Genomic DNA, 14,318 nt, shown 5'->3' on the forward strand with positions numbered 1-14,318 from the left:
CCTCAGGTTAGGTGCGTCCAGGATTAGGGGGTGAGACAACACAGGATCGTGGGCCGGACCAGGGAATGAACTAAAGGAAGGGGTTGCTGTGGCCTGCCGTTGCAGGGAAAAGGCATTTGGATTCACAGTAGATGAGGGAGGTGGTGGCATGGTGGCACAGTGGTTTGCACTGCTGCCTCACAGCTCCAGGGACCCGGGTTCAATTCCAGCCTCGGATGACTGTGCGGAGTCTGCACGTTCTCCTTGTGTCTGCGTGTGTTTCTTCTGGGTGCACCGGCTTCCTCCCACAGTCCAAAGGTGTGCAGGTTAGGTGGATTGGCCATGGTAAATTGACCGTTAGTGTTCAAAAGGTTAGGTCGGGTTACTGGATTTACGGGGATAGGGTGGAGGTGTGGGCTTAAGTAAGGTGCTCTTTCCAAGGGCCGGTGCAGACTCGATTGGCTGAATGGTCTCCTTCTGCACTGTAGAGATTCTATGATTCTGTGATAGGAGATCCTGTGTCAACAGTGTGGGGCCGGGGGCTAGATGTGGAGTCTCTGCGAGCAGTGGCAATATTGGAGCAGCATTGACTATCTTAGGGCACAGCAATGTTGGGGCGGGGACCTCAGGCAGGCATTGGATCCCTTATTTCAAACTGCTTCGGGTGTGGGTAAAGAACACTTCTTATTTGTCCGTGCCCAATACGCTGGGGCGAGCCAGGATGGCGGGGAGAAAAGTGGTGGGCACGTTTGTGTTTCCTCTTGGCTATTTTCTGGTATGCTGCATCGTGTCTGGCAGACCTTGGCTATGCAGCTTAATTTCCAGGACCAGGTTCTTAACCTCTGTCCGACAATTACCTCACGTTTGTCTGGTTTATGGATTGGTTCAATGGAATTAAATCATTGGGTACAATTTGCGGTACTTATTTCTCTTCTGACAGCCTCGTACTGCGAGTGCTACTGTCCCTAGTCATTAGCTAGGAAATTACTACTCAGTCCATTTTAAATCAATGTGCATGGAGGCTGTGTCTTTTTTGAGCTTCCGTTCTGTAATCATGATAGATTTTCAAGCCACATCGGTCATTTATTTTTTAACTAATATTGCACTTGCTGTGCAGTGCTCTGAACAATTAATGGCTTGTGTTACAATTGGCACTTTGGTGAATAACATTCCTTTTGTCATCAGGCGCCTTAAGGATATTCTGTTCATCAGCATTAACTCCTGGAGACAGAGCCGCTGCACAAAGTAAACGCAGAGCAGTGAATCGCACTGCTGCATCAGTGGGATGTGGGTAGATGTTTGAGACCTTTGCACAATAGCACAGGGTTTTGGTGAGCTCATAGAATCATAAAGATTTACAGACATGCTGACCCTGACTTCACATTTCAAACAAGGAGGAAAGCAGGCCGTTTGGCCCATTGTGTCCATGCTGGCTGACAAGGAGCCAGCCTTGTCCCACTTCCCAGCTCCTGATCCGTAGCCTTGTCAGTTACGGCACTTCGAGTGCATATTCAACTCTGCCTGGACAACATCTTTAGGCGGTGAGTTCGAGACTCCCATCACCCTATTAAAACTATTTTGTCTTAAGTCCCCTCTCTTATCTCTGACTATGTGTGTGTGCTGAATTCTAGAACAGGCACAAGTGATTACCTTTCCAAAAATGAGAGAGGTTTTGTGCTATATCCAGCAGGGCCTTAAGCCTGCTCCGCATAAACGGGCTGACCATTTTAATGTTCATACTGCACAAATAACTAATGTGTATCAGGGATGTTGGGTCGTAACTCCAGTCAGCTAAGCCCCAAGCTCGGGATTTCCATCCCTCAAAGTTTCCACTTATAAATATTATAAATAATATTTATATTACAATTCAGTAGTATAACAGTTCTGAAGGGGCCTGACAGGGTAGACACTGACAGGTTGTGTCCGCTGGCTGGGGAATCTAAAACATGGGGCCACATCTTAGGATGAGGGGTTGATAATTTAGGACTGAGATGAGGAAAGATTTTTTCACTCAAAGAGTTATTAGTCTTTTGAATTCTCTACCCTGAAGGATTGTGGATGTGCCAACGTTGACCATGTTTAAGGTTGGGAAAGACACATCGCTGGTCTCAGGCAATCGATGGATATGGAGTGTTGGCAGGAAATTAGAGCTGAAACCCGTCGGAAGCCGTGGCAGCCAAATTGCGAATATTTCCGGCATGGGTCTGAATAGGCCAATTCCCGACCCGGAGACCATTGGGCACATGGGGCAGGAGGTCCCACAAAATGGTGGGAACCAGAGTGCGGGATTTGCTTCCTTTTCTTCCCTTCCCTGCCGCTGATGTGCCTCATCGTTAAGACACTGGGACTGGAGGCTTGAAGAAACCTGATGGACAGGTTGTCACCTTTCTGACTCCGAAGTTGAAAAAGGGCAAAATCGATCTTAATGGGAGGAGCTCATGGCCAACTGCTTATAATGGCTCCAGTGTATGGCTGTGAGCTCCCCCAGTGCATCAGAACCTGAAGCATTTCACTTCACCTTTCTAAAATGGATGCTGCCACCCTCTTGACTCAGTTAATTTGTCGCCAGCCGGTAGATCAAAACGTACTGTCAGCCAATATAAAAGGCCCTCTGGTTGCTTTTTTAAACTTACCACACTACAGCAATTGTTGTCTTCAGAATGGGACCCAGTTGTGCTCAGGGTGTTTTAAGACATCTCATTTAGCCAGTCAGGTACTTGTAACCATGGCACATAAGGAGGTCACTTTGATCAAATGCGATAGGGTAAAATGGACGATGGTGAATCTGCGGTCGGTTTTACATCTTCCCCAAGCTTTGTTCCCACTGAATCAAGAGAGAGATATAAAATGGGAATCCAATTTACTGTCATCCATTTTGCATTAAAATACAAAGTCAAAACCACCCTAATGATACAGCTTCCTTAACACAAAACACAACTTATATTTATGTAGAAGCTTTAACATAATGATCCATTCTCAGGTATTCCACAGGAGTGTTCACGTAATCAAGGGACAGCGCAGAAGGACGCTGTGGGCGGGATTTTCCGATCCCATTGCAGTGAATGGGAGATTTCACTGAGAGCCAAATTCTCCGTCCTGGCAATGGAGAATCCCGGCCTACGTGACTGCATTGCCTCTCCAGATAAGCAATTCACTTTGTGCCATTCCCCTGCCTCCTCTCCGTAACCCTACCCATTCTTCCTCCTCAGATAACTCTTTAAATCGTTTTTGAATGCGTCGCTTGAACCTACCTCCACCACACTCCCAGACAGCGCTTTCCTGACCCCAACCACTCGGTGATCGAACAGGTTTTTTCCTCATGTCGCGTTTGCTTTTTTCCATTTCTGTTATCATAGAATTTACAGTGCAGAAGGAGGCCATTCGGCCCATCGAGTCTGCACCGGCTCTTGTAAAGAGCACCCTACCCCCTACCCAAGGTCAACACCTCCACCCTATCCCCATAACTCAGTAACCCCACCCAACACTAAGGGCAATTTTGGACACTAAGGGGAACTTATCATGTCCAATCCACCTAACTTGCACATCTTTGGACTGTGGGAGGAAACCGGAGCACCCGGAGGAAACCCACGCACGCACGGGGAGGATGTGAAGACTCCGCACAGACAGTGGCCCAAGCCGGGAATCGAACCTGGGACCCTGGAGCTGTGAAGCGATTGTGCTATCCACAATGCTACCGTGCTGCTGATTACTTTAAATCCATGCCCTCCTCATTTCCGATCCTTTCATGGCTGGAGCATCCTGAAACAAAGTATCACTCCAAGGAGAAGTTACTTCAGATGACCAAACCCTTGATCAATGAGGCAAGTTTCAAGGAGTGTCTTAGAGGTGGCAAGTTTGGTTGAGAGACAGAGAGGTAGGGAGGGGGTTACTGAGCTTGGGACCTTGGCAACCGAAGGCTCAGCCACCAGTGGTGGACCAATTAAAATCGGGGATGCTGAAGATGCCATAACTGGATGAGCACAGATATCTCGGAGGGTTGTGGAGCTGGAGGAAATGGCAGGGATTGGGACAGGAGAACATGAAAGCGAGGTTGAGAATTTAAAAACCAAACCTTGCGAGCCAGCTTACCAGGGATCTTTTGTGATGCTAGTAGCTATGCAGAACCTGGTTCTTAATGATGTGGGTAGTTAATTCCTGAATGCTTAATAAGGCATTGAGATGAAAGAGCATAAGGAGATGGTCCACATTTTAATTAGCATCACTACTCTCACCATATGCCTTCCTTTTATTTTGCTGAGCTTCGATGACTCAGAGAATTTGATTTCGCTCAATGGACTGTTATTAATTAATGCTTAATGAATGTTTTTCCTTGCAATAGGTATAATTACAATATTCTTCCTCTTTTCAAACAATGTGCTGATAAAAATAAATGAAATATTTACACAGGACGAAACAGACCAGAGGGATTAAATGCCGCTTTCAGGTTTTCTTTCCACTTGACATTTTCTCAATGTGTCGCTCGTTGAAATCTTTAAAGCAAATAGGTTGTCCACTTACTGAATTTGCTGAAATTGGTTCAGACTGATTGTCTATATTGCTGGTGTCTGTGGCAGAGGTTCCTAGAATTAAACCATGCCCTCAAAGATACTCCTTTGATCAGTAAACTGATTATCATAGGTTGTTCAGAGAGCAACGTTGTTGATCTGTTCCGAGAGAATTTTGAAGACAAATATTTAGTTCAGGAGCTGCAGCCAGGCCTCAGCCACTTGTCAGGCCCGATCAAGTGTGGCCCTGTACTGAACGCCATTTTGATTAAGCACTGAGGCTGCAACCTTTGAGTCCAGCGTACACAAGACCTGCGTTTCTAAAGCACCATCACCTCAGGACATCTCCAAGCCTTTCCCAGTCAATAAAGTGCTTTGAAATGCAGTCGCTGGGTGGAATTCTACATTCTGGGACTGTCCCGTGTTGGGGGGTGGGAACAAGGAGATTCCCGCCATGGAGGCCTGTGGGAATTGGTGCCATTGCGTGCGACGATGGGCTAATTAGTCATGCAGCTGGGGGTTTCCCAATGCTTTGCACGGCAGGGCAGGCTGAATGGTTTGCGGGGCTGGGGGCACTGCGCGGGGGGTGGGGTGGGGAAGGGCTGGGGGGGGGGTTAGTCTGGGGCGCACGAGCGGCCGAAGGGGGGGAGACATTTTCTGCGGTCCGGGTCCGCGGGCTGAATCCGCCGTGAAGCACAGCGAGGCCGCTGCCGTGCGCAGCCACGGACCCGGCAATGTTCTGAGCCGTATTGACAGCTAGAGCTGGGAGCTGCCTGGCTGCTAGCTCCCCCCGGAGCAGGGATTCGGTGTTCGTTTTATGCCAGTTTTCCTGGCTTAAAACACCACCATTTTCACACCGGCGTGGGGACTTAGGGCGAAATTCTCCGCACCCGCGGAAAGTCGGCAAACCGTCGTAAAAATCGGGACCGTTTTACGACGGTCGCGAAGGCTTCATTTCCCGACGGATTCACTTCCTGGAAATGGGCTAGTAGCGCGGCCGCGTCAATTACGTGCGTGATGACGACGGAACGCGACGACGACACGAACCCGCCCATGTGACGCCGCCCGACGCCGTAAAAAGGCGCGGGCGACCACAGAATCTGTCGGGCAGGATGTCGGAGCCTAGGCGAGCTGCTCCTCGCTTTATTGATGCAGACGTCGAGGCGCTGCTCGATGCCGTGGAGCAGAGGAGAGGGCATCGCCAACCTGCCAGCACGGTACGCCAGGCTTGGCGTGACGTGGCTGCTGCCGTCAGTGCTGTGGGGCAGACCCCTCGCTCAGCAGAGCAATGTAGGAAGAAGCTACACGACCTCACCAGGTCTGCCAGGGTAAGTGCCATGAGGGTGCCCCCTAGTCACAACCATCCCTCCCCCTTAACTGCCGGGGGGGGGGGGGGGGGGGGGGGGGGGTGGAGAGGGATTGGGGCAGAGTTATTTGAGGGTGGTTCACAAAGTTGTCACAGACCCAGCGCTCTGGCCCCGAGGAGAGATGCAATCATCTGATGACAACTTGCCCCCCCCAAACTGTGCCAGTATCTGAACGGACTGCTGATACCTACCGTTTTGTAATGATCTACCTATGTTCCCTCCCCCAACAGGCCAAGGCCGGTCATAACCACCGTGAGCGGCACAAGACTGGAGGGGGTTCGCCCAACATGCACCCCCTCAGCACCTTTGAACAGAGGGCACTGGACCTTGTTGGGGGGTCTGCCACCCGCGATATCGCGCAATGCGAGGTTGGCGGAACTGCAGCAAGTGAGACAACCCTCCCTGACAAACCCCCCCCCCCCCCCATCCTCTGTCCCTTCACACACCCTGCCCACTGGGACACCTCCCCATCCTCTGTCCCTTCACACACCCTGCCCACTGGGACACCTCCCCATCCTCTGTCCCTTCACACACCCTGCCCACTGGGACACCTCCCCATCCTCTGTCCCTTCACACACCCTGCCCACTGGGACACCTCCCCATCCTCTGTCCCTTCACACACCCTGCCCACTGGGACACCTCCCCATCCTCTGTCCCTTCACACACCCTGCCCACTGGGACCGTCCAGCGGCCTGCCGAGCAAATCGAAATAACCCGTCTCATTCTCTTCCCTAGGACGTGATGCCGAACGACCAGGGCCGTCTGGCTGCAGACGGAGACAGGAATCTGCCGCCACCTCACCCGGGGCCTCACAACAGAGGGTGCCCGATCAGCGGGCAGCCCTATCCGCCCCAACCCAATCTGCGGACCAGGACGCACAGAGGGTTCGAAGTCCACCACCACCACCAGAAATGGCCAGGGACAACCCTCCTGTCGCTGAGCAGCCCCACACCATGGACGAGGACCTAACCATTGAGAGCGTCGGGCTTGCGGCACTGCTTTCTCCCACCACATCCATCATCCCAGAGATACACACCCCGGCGGGCCTATTTAGTGATGAGTCTCCTGGGGCACAGTCTGGTTGGCACATCACAGATGAGCAGGTACAGCAGGTGGAGGTCGGAGCAACAGAGGGCCCGGACTCGCGGAGGCCAGACCAGGCCCAGGATGCAGCTGGCTCCCAGACGTTTTCGGAGTTCCTGGAGTTTATCAACCCACCCGCACAGCCGATGCCTCAGGAAACCCAGGGAAACAATGACGGGATGAGGGCTTCCTTCCAGACTCTGCAGACGCTGTTAGAGGAGTCGAACCGCGTCCAAGAGCAGGGAGTGGTGCCGCTCATGGCAGAGACCCAGTCCGACACCGCACGGGTGGCATCCGCGGTGGAGGCAATGGGTCAGGTTATGCAAGACGTTGGGGTTAATGTGCACGCGTCATCCTCGGCCCTGGACAGGGTTGCCCTCTCACAGGCAGCAATGTGCCAGAGCCAAACCGACATTGCCGGCGCCCTGCGGGCCATGGCCGAGTCTCAGCAGGTCATTGGCCAGTCGCAGCACGCCATGGCACAGTCCCAGCAGTCGATAGCACAGTCCCAGCTGTCAGTCGCGGAGACCATCAACCGCCTGACACATGTGCTGGATGGCGTCGTGCACACACAGGTTGAGATCGCACAGTCCCTGGCGGGAATGTCTAACTCCCTGGACTCCGTCTCTGCAAACATTAGGATCCTGGTGGATACCGTTGCAGGCCTCCAGGACTGGCAGCGCCAGGTGTCGGTGGTGCGACGGGGAACCTCCCCGCTCGCACCTCTGTCCCAAAGTGAGGCCCGGGGGCCACCGGGCTCCCGAAGGGAGGAGGAGGTTTCGGGGCCCGTCCCATTAACTCCATCACGGGACGTCCCGGAATTCTCGGCCTCCCCCCGTCCCATCCCTGGTGCATCGGGTGGGCAGCAGGCAGAGCAGGGTGGCACAATGTCACCCGAGACGCCCGCAGAGCAGCCTGGCCCATCAAGGCCGGGTCGCCCCAGGAAACGCTTGGCCAAGGAGAAACGAGTCGAGGGGGGCGATTCGCAGCAATCCTCCTCCACTCCTGCTGTATCATCTGGGGATTCACTTAGACGTAGTGGTAGGGCCCGTAAGGCAACTAAGATAGACACTGAGTAAGTTGGCATGGGTGAAGGGCACAGTTTAGTTGTAGGGGCTAGGGCACCTGTAAATAATTGTTAATATTAAACGCACTGTTCCACCTTACTTGTAATACCGTGTGATTGTTCCACAGCCACAGGAATCGTGATGGTGACCGAGTGTCGCTGGGGGTGACGGGTGGTGAAACCTCGGTGCCGGGTGTGCAGTCCCTGCCCCTACCCCCCTCCCACAGCTAGCCCACGCGGGCACGTGACGGAGTGTCAGTGACGAACTCAGCGGCCACCAAGGTGGATGGTTCAGCTATTGCCATGGGTCAGACTCTCTCTAACGATTCTGAGCTCACAGCTCTTCGCAGAGCGGGCTGTCATCATTCCACATGGCACTGATCACACCCGCTGACACAGCCATCAATGTTGTGCCACTCCGTCTGTACCCAGTGATAAGCGTCATGTCGAAGTGGAGCAGTGTACACTGAGGGGGGGGGGGGGGGTTGTGGTGGTGGCAGTTGTGTGGTGACCCTCTGCATGACTAGCGATGCAGGTGGTGGTTTGGTGTTCATCGGGGACGTCACATGCGATGCGTGAACCGTGCTGCCACCATGGCGTCGCGTGCCCGCCGTCCTTGCCGGGTCCGTCGTGCCGCCTCCTGGACATCACCAGCACCTGGGTCGTGTCTGCGTGCTGCGCCCGCCACTCCGCCAGCGTCCTCCTCCTCCTCCTCCTCGCTGGCACCACTGCTACTAGCTTCTCCCTCCGCCTCCTGCAACAGGTCATCTCCCCTCTGCATCGCGATGTTGTGCAGCGCACAGCAGACCACTACAATGCGAGCGACCCTGTCGGCCTGGTACTGCAGGGCCCCTCCGGAGCGGTCCAGGCACCTGAATCTCATCTTCAGGAGGCCAAGGCAGCGCTCCACCACACCCCTGGTTGCTGCATGGGCCTCGTTGTATCGTGTTTCCGCATTGGTCTGAGGCCTCCGTATAGGCGTCATCAGCCAAGACCTCAGCGGATAACCCCTGTCACCTAGCAACCAGCCCTTCAGCCGGGGGGGACGTCCCTCAAACATCGCAGGGATGAACGACTGCGCTAGTATGTAGGAGTCATGCACACTCCCTGGGAACCTTGCACAGACGTTCATGAACCTCATGTGGGGGGTCGCATACCACCTGGACATTAATGGAGTATGTCCCCCTCCTGTTTGTGAACACGTCCCTGTCCACAGCAGGCGGGCGCATGGGACGTGAACACAGTCGATTGACCCCTGAACCCTCGGTATCCCGGCCACACTGGCAAATCCACGGGCTCGTGAGTCTTGACTTGCTCGGTCCTCGGGAAAGGTGATGTAGCGATCGGCGATGGCATAGAGGGCGTCGGTCACATCCCGGATGCACCTGTGCACCGATGACTGGGAGATCCCAGAGACGTCCCCGCTCGGAGACTGGAAGGAGCCGGTAGCATAGAAGTTCAGAGCGACCGTCACCTTGATGGCTACCGGGATCGCGTGTCCTCCCCCCGTTCCACGTGGGGCGAGGTACGACAGGAGTTCGCAGATATGTATCACCGTCTGCCTACTCAGCCGGAGTCTTCTCCTGCAGGTGATGTCCGGCATTGTTAGGAAAGAGACCCGGACACGGTACACCCCTCGGCTTTGGTCGTCGCCTCTGACGCCGTGGCTGCACCCCCACCCTCTCCTCTTCCTCTTCCTCCTCCTCCTCCTCCTCCTCCCCCCCCCCCCCATGCTGCTCGACGACTGGCAACTCCTCGGCCCTTCCCTCTGCTGCTGCAGCTGGCCCTGCAGCCACTGCGGGTTGTGGGTGTGGATGCTGCTGCATCTCCAAATCCAGTAGAGCGGCCCCAACCACTGCGCAGAACATAGCCGTTCTGTTCCCATGCATCGTGCTAACCTACAGAAGGGTGGTAGGAGGCAGAGAAACGGGACATGTTAGACGGACGTTAGTCGACACCTCGGCAGCCGCCAGCCATGGGATACCAGTGTGTCCCGGTGGCCTGGTCGCGCTGCTGACACGCGGTCAGCCTAACCCCTGGTCACTTTCTGCATCCAACGGCCAGTAAACTATGGCCTCCTCACGGGTGCGTCAGTGGCCTGTGGCCGGAAGCCACAGGGGAACCAGCGGCCGTGTCCTCGTCACCTGCACACCATGGCATGGTGGCAGACATTTTGTTACGGGGTTGGACCGCTCACTCTCTACCTAACCCCCCCCCCCCCCCTCCGTCGCCCCCCACTGCCCCCTCCGTCTCCCCCACTGCCTCCCCCGTCTCCCCCACTGCCTCCCCCGTCTCCCCCACTGCCCCCCTCCGTCTCCCCCACTGCCTCCCCCGTCTCCCCCACTGCCTCCCCCGTCTCCCCCACTGCCCCCTCCGTCTCCCCACTGCCTCCCCCGTCTCCCCCACTGCCTCCCCCGTCTCCCCCACTGCCCCCTCCGTCTCCCCCACTGCCTCCCCCGTCTCCCCCACTGCCTCCCCCGTCTCCCCCACTGCCTCCCCCGTCTCCCCCACTGCCCCCTCCGTCTCCCCCACTGTCTCCCCCACTGCCCCCTCCGTCTCCCCCACTGCCTCCCCCGTCTCCCCCACTGCCTCCCCCGTCTCCCCCACTGCCCCCTCCGTCTCCCCCACTGCCTCCCCCGTCTCCCCCACTGCCTCCCCCGTCTCCCCCACTGCCCCCTCCGTCTCCCCCACTGCCTCCCCCGTCTCCCCCACTGCCTCCCCCGGCTCCCCCACTGCCCCCTCCGTCTCCCCCACTGCCTCCCCCGTCTCCCCCACTGCCTCCCCCGTCTCCCCCACTGCCTCCCCCGTCTCCCCCACTGCCCCCTCCGTCTCCCCCACTGTCTCCCCCACTGCCCCCTCCGTCTCCTCCACTGCCTCCCCCGTCTCCCCCCCACTGCCCCCATTCTGGACCCCCTCCCGTTCCCAGGGATGCCTTCCCCGTTGTGGCCAGACTCGAGCGGTGCGCTGAACGGTGCGCTGAGCGGTGCGCAGAGTGGTGCCCTGACCTCCTCCAAGCAGTCGTCAGCCAGGCCGACTGGTTGACGAATTTAAAAAGCAGGTGTGTTTCACGACGTCCAAACAGGGCGCCATGACGTCGGGACTTCGGCCCATCCGGGCCGGTGAATAGCGGGGGGGCTCTCAGTGGCGATTCTGGTCGTGTCAGGGGCGGGAAGGAGGCGTTTGTCGGGAAACGCGACTCCGACAATTTGCGGGGTTCGGAGAATAGCGGGAGGGCGTCGGAACAGCGTCGCCGTAAAAATTTCCGACGCCCGCTATTCTCCGACCCGTCGTGAGTCCGGAGAATCTCGCCCACAGTCTCCTAAATGGAGAATCCAGCCCACGATATTTCGTACAACTGAATCTTTATTACTGTTCAAAACACGAGATCAACCTGACCAGCTCTTTATTCTACTGGCTGAAGTACTGATTACTTGTTATAATGAACCACAAGACTCATGGCCCGGACTCAAATACTACCCATTGCAAGGTGAGGTGACCAACCTCCCTCCTTAAGTTGGACTGGTCTTCCTGTCTGAGTCCCAGACTCAGGGCAGTCTTCTTACGTGATGGTTGGTCCTGTAGGCCTCGCTGCTCAGGCTGCTAACCTCTCCCTTTATTTCTAGTTTCTTCCACCATCGAGAAAGTTCTTTACCATGTACATGGATGACCAGTTACCCGTCTTTCTCGGCACTGTCTTGCAAAAACAGCACACATCTGCTAGCCTTGCTCGAGGAAGGATGTGAAGGCTTTGGAATGAGTGCAGAGGAGATTCACAAGGATGATTCCTGGGATAAAGATCTGCAACTCTGACGATAGATTGGAGAGGTTGGGACTGTTTTCCCTGGGGAAAAGAAAGCTGAGAGGAGACTTGATAGAGATATTCAAGATTCTGAGGGGTACAGGCAAGCTAAATAGTGAGAAACTGTTCCCACTTAAGAGAACATCAAGAATTAGGGGGCATAGATTCAAGATCATGGGTAAAAGGAGTAAAGGTGACGTGAGGAAAAATGTTTTCATCCAGAGGGGGCTGGAGTCTGGAACGAACGTCCTGAGAGGGTGGTGGAGGCAGCGTCGATTGAGGTATTCAAAAGGGAGTTGGGTTGCTATCTGAAAAGAGGGAATGTGCAAGGTCATGGGGAGAATGCAGGGGGGTGGGACTAAGTAGAATGCTCTTTCAGCAAGCCAGTGCTGACCTGTTGGGCCAACAGTTCAGCACTGCAAAGAAGCTGTGGCCTCTGTAAGCTGTCCCAAATGCATGTCACAGTGGCCCAGATGTGTTCCGGACCAGCGTGAAAGCCTGCTGGCGGCGTGGGTATTTGGAGGGGGGGGAAGAGGGTCACAATTCCGTTGGGTCTTCCTCTGCATCGCATCAACGGGATGCAAAATGGATTCACATTGGCCTCTGGTGGGATTGGGGGCTCGCCACGATGGGCACGAGCACACGCTCTCACCGTCATTTTGTGTCGGCGGGAAGTAATTTTTCAGCTTCCTCCCCGGCCACTCGCCCGCCATCAATCCCACCGATTAGTGGCGGTGGGGGAGGGACGGACTGGAAAACCCCACCCACTGTTGTAAAGTAGCAAACATGGCAGCTAATCTGAGAATCTCAAGCTCCCGCAAACAGCAATGTGAGAATGGCCAGACCATCTATTTTAGCCGGTTTCCACCCAAATATTGGGGAGAATTCCTGTTGAACTTCCAACAGTGGCAGGGGTCTTTTACACTGAACGAAGAGGGCAGAAGGATGCAGTTTAGTTCAAAGAGATGGTAGCACCACCATCCCCCTCTCAGTACTACACTGGAGGACCAGCCTAGATTTTATGTTCAAATTACTAGAGTGGACATTGAACCTCTGAAATTCTGATTCAGAGGCAAGAGTGCTTTCATTGAGCTATGGTCAGCACTTGACAGCATGAGGTGAAATGTATTGAAAATGTAATGGCTCATACATACAGGGTGGCAAGGTAGCATAGTGGTTAGCACTGTTGCTTCACAGCTCCAGGATCCCAGGTTCAATTCCCGGCTTGGGTCACTGTCTGTGTGTAGTCTGCACGTTCTCCCCGTGAGTGCGTGGGTTTCCTCTGGGTGCTCCGGTTTCCTCCCACAGTCCAAAGACGTGCAGGTTAGGTGGATTGGCCATGCTAAATTGTCCTTAGTGTCCAAAAAGGTTTGGTGGGGTTACTGGGTTACGGTATAGGGTGGAGGTGTGGGCTTTAATAGGGTGCTCTTTCTAAGGGGTGGTGCAGACTCGATGGGCCGAATAGCCTCCTTCTGCACTGTAAATTCTATGATCTACGAGCCAGAGTTGGCTGGTGGTGGAGGGAGAAATTGAGACTGTCAGTTTAGGCCTATTTTGATTGGCTGGCAAGGGTGACACTGGATCACCCCAGGATCACCAGACAAGAATCAAAGTGACAAGTGCATCTCTTAAAACAACATTAATGAAGCACGAAGCTGAATGTTCACCTGTCCAAACACAGCTGGTTCGGAGTTGAGTCAACGGTTAACAGTTTAGAAATCTCAAATCAAACCCCGGCCCCTTCCAACACGCTCACTTCAGGGTTGAACAGAGGCAGGACAATGAGAGGCGGACATTCAATCTGCTCCCAGGAGGCGGATTGGTCATTTCAATATTATAATGGGTCTGGCAGCCTCTGGTTTAATGTTCTTTGCGGGCTTATTAAGAGCAGCTGGATGGGTTTCCTGACCGAAGGAAATCTTGACAACTGAAGGGACAAGAGGACAGCTTCAGGGGGAAGGCAAGAAGGATGTGGATGCTTTAGAGAGGGTGCAGAGGAGGTTCACTAGGATGTTGCCTGGTATGGAGGGTGCGAGCTATGAAGAAAAATTGAGTAGATTAGGATTGCTTTCGTTGGAAAGAGAGGAGGTTGAGGGGGGACCTGATTGAGGTCTACAAAATTATGAGAGGTATGGACAGGGTGGACAGCAACAAGCTTTTTCCAAGAGTGGGAGTGTCAATTACAAGGGGTCACGATTTCAAGGTGAGAGGGGAAAAGTTTAAGGGAGATGTGCGTGGAGAGTTTTTTACGCAGAGGGTGGTGGGTGCCTGGAACGCTTTGCCAGTGGAGGTGGTAGAGGCGGGCACGATAGCGTCATTTTTGATGCATCTAGACAGATATATGAACGGGTGGGGAACAGAGAGAAGTAGATCCTTGGAAAATAGGCGACAGGTTTAGATAAAGGATCTGGATCAGCGCAGGCTGGGAGGGCCGAAGGGCTTGTTTTCTGTGCTTTAATTTTCTTTGTTCTTTTATAGAACATAGAACATAGAACAGTACAGCACAGAACAGGCCCTTC

Source organism: Scyliorhinus canicula, chromosome 1 (genome assembly GCF_902713615.1).
Source record: "Scyliorhinus canicula chromosome 1, sScyCan1.1, whole genome shotgun sequence".
Classification (NCBI taxonomy): domain Eukaryota; kingdom Metazoa; phylum Chordata; class Chondrichthyes; order Carcharhiniformes; family Scyliorhinidae; genus Scyliorhinus; species Scyliorhinus canicula.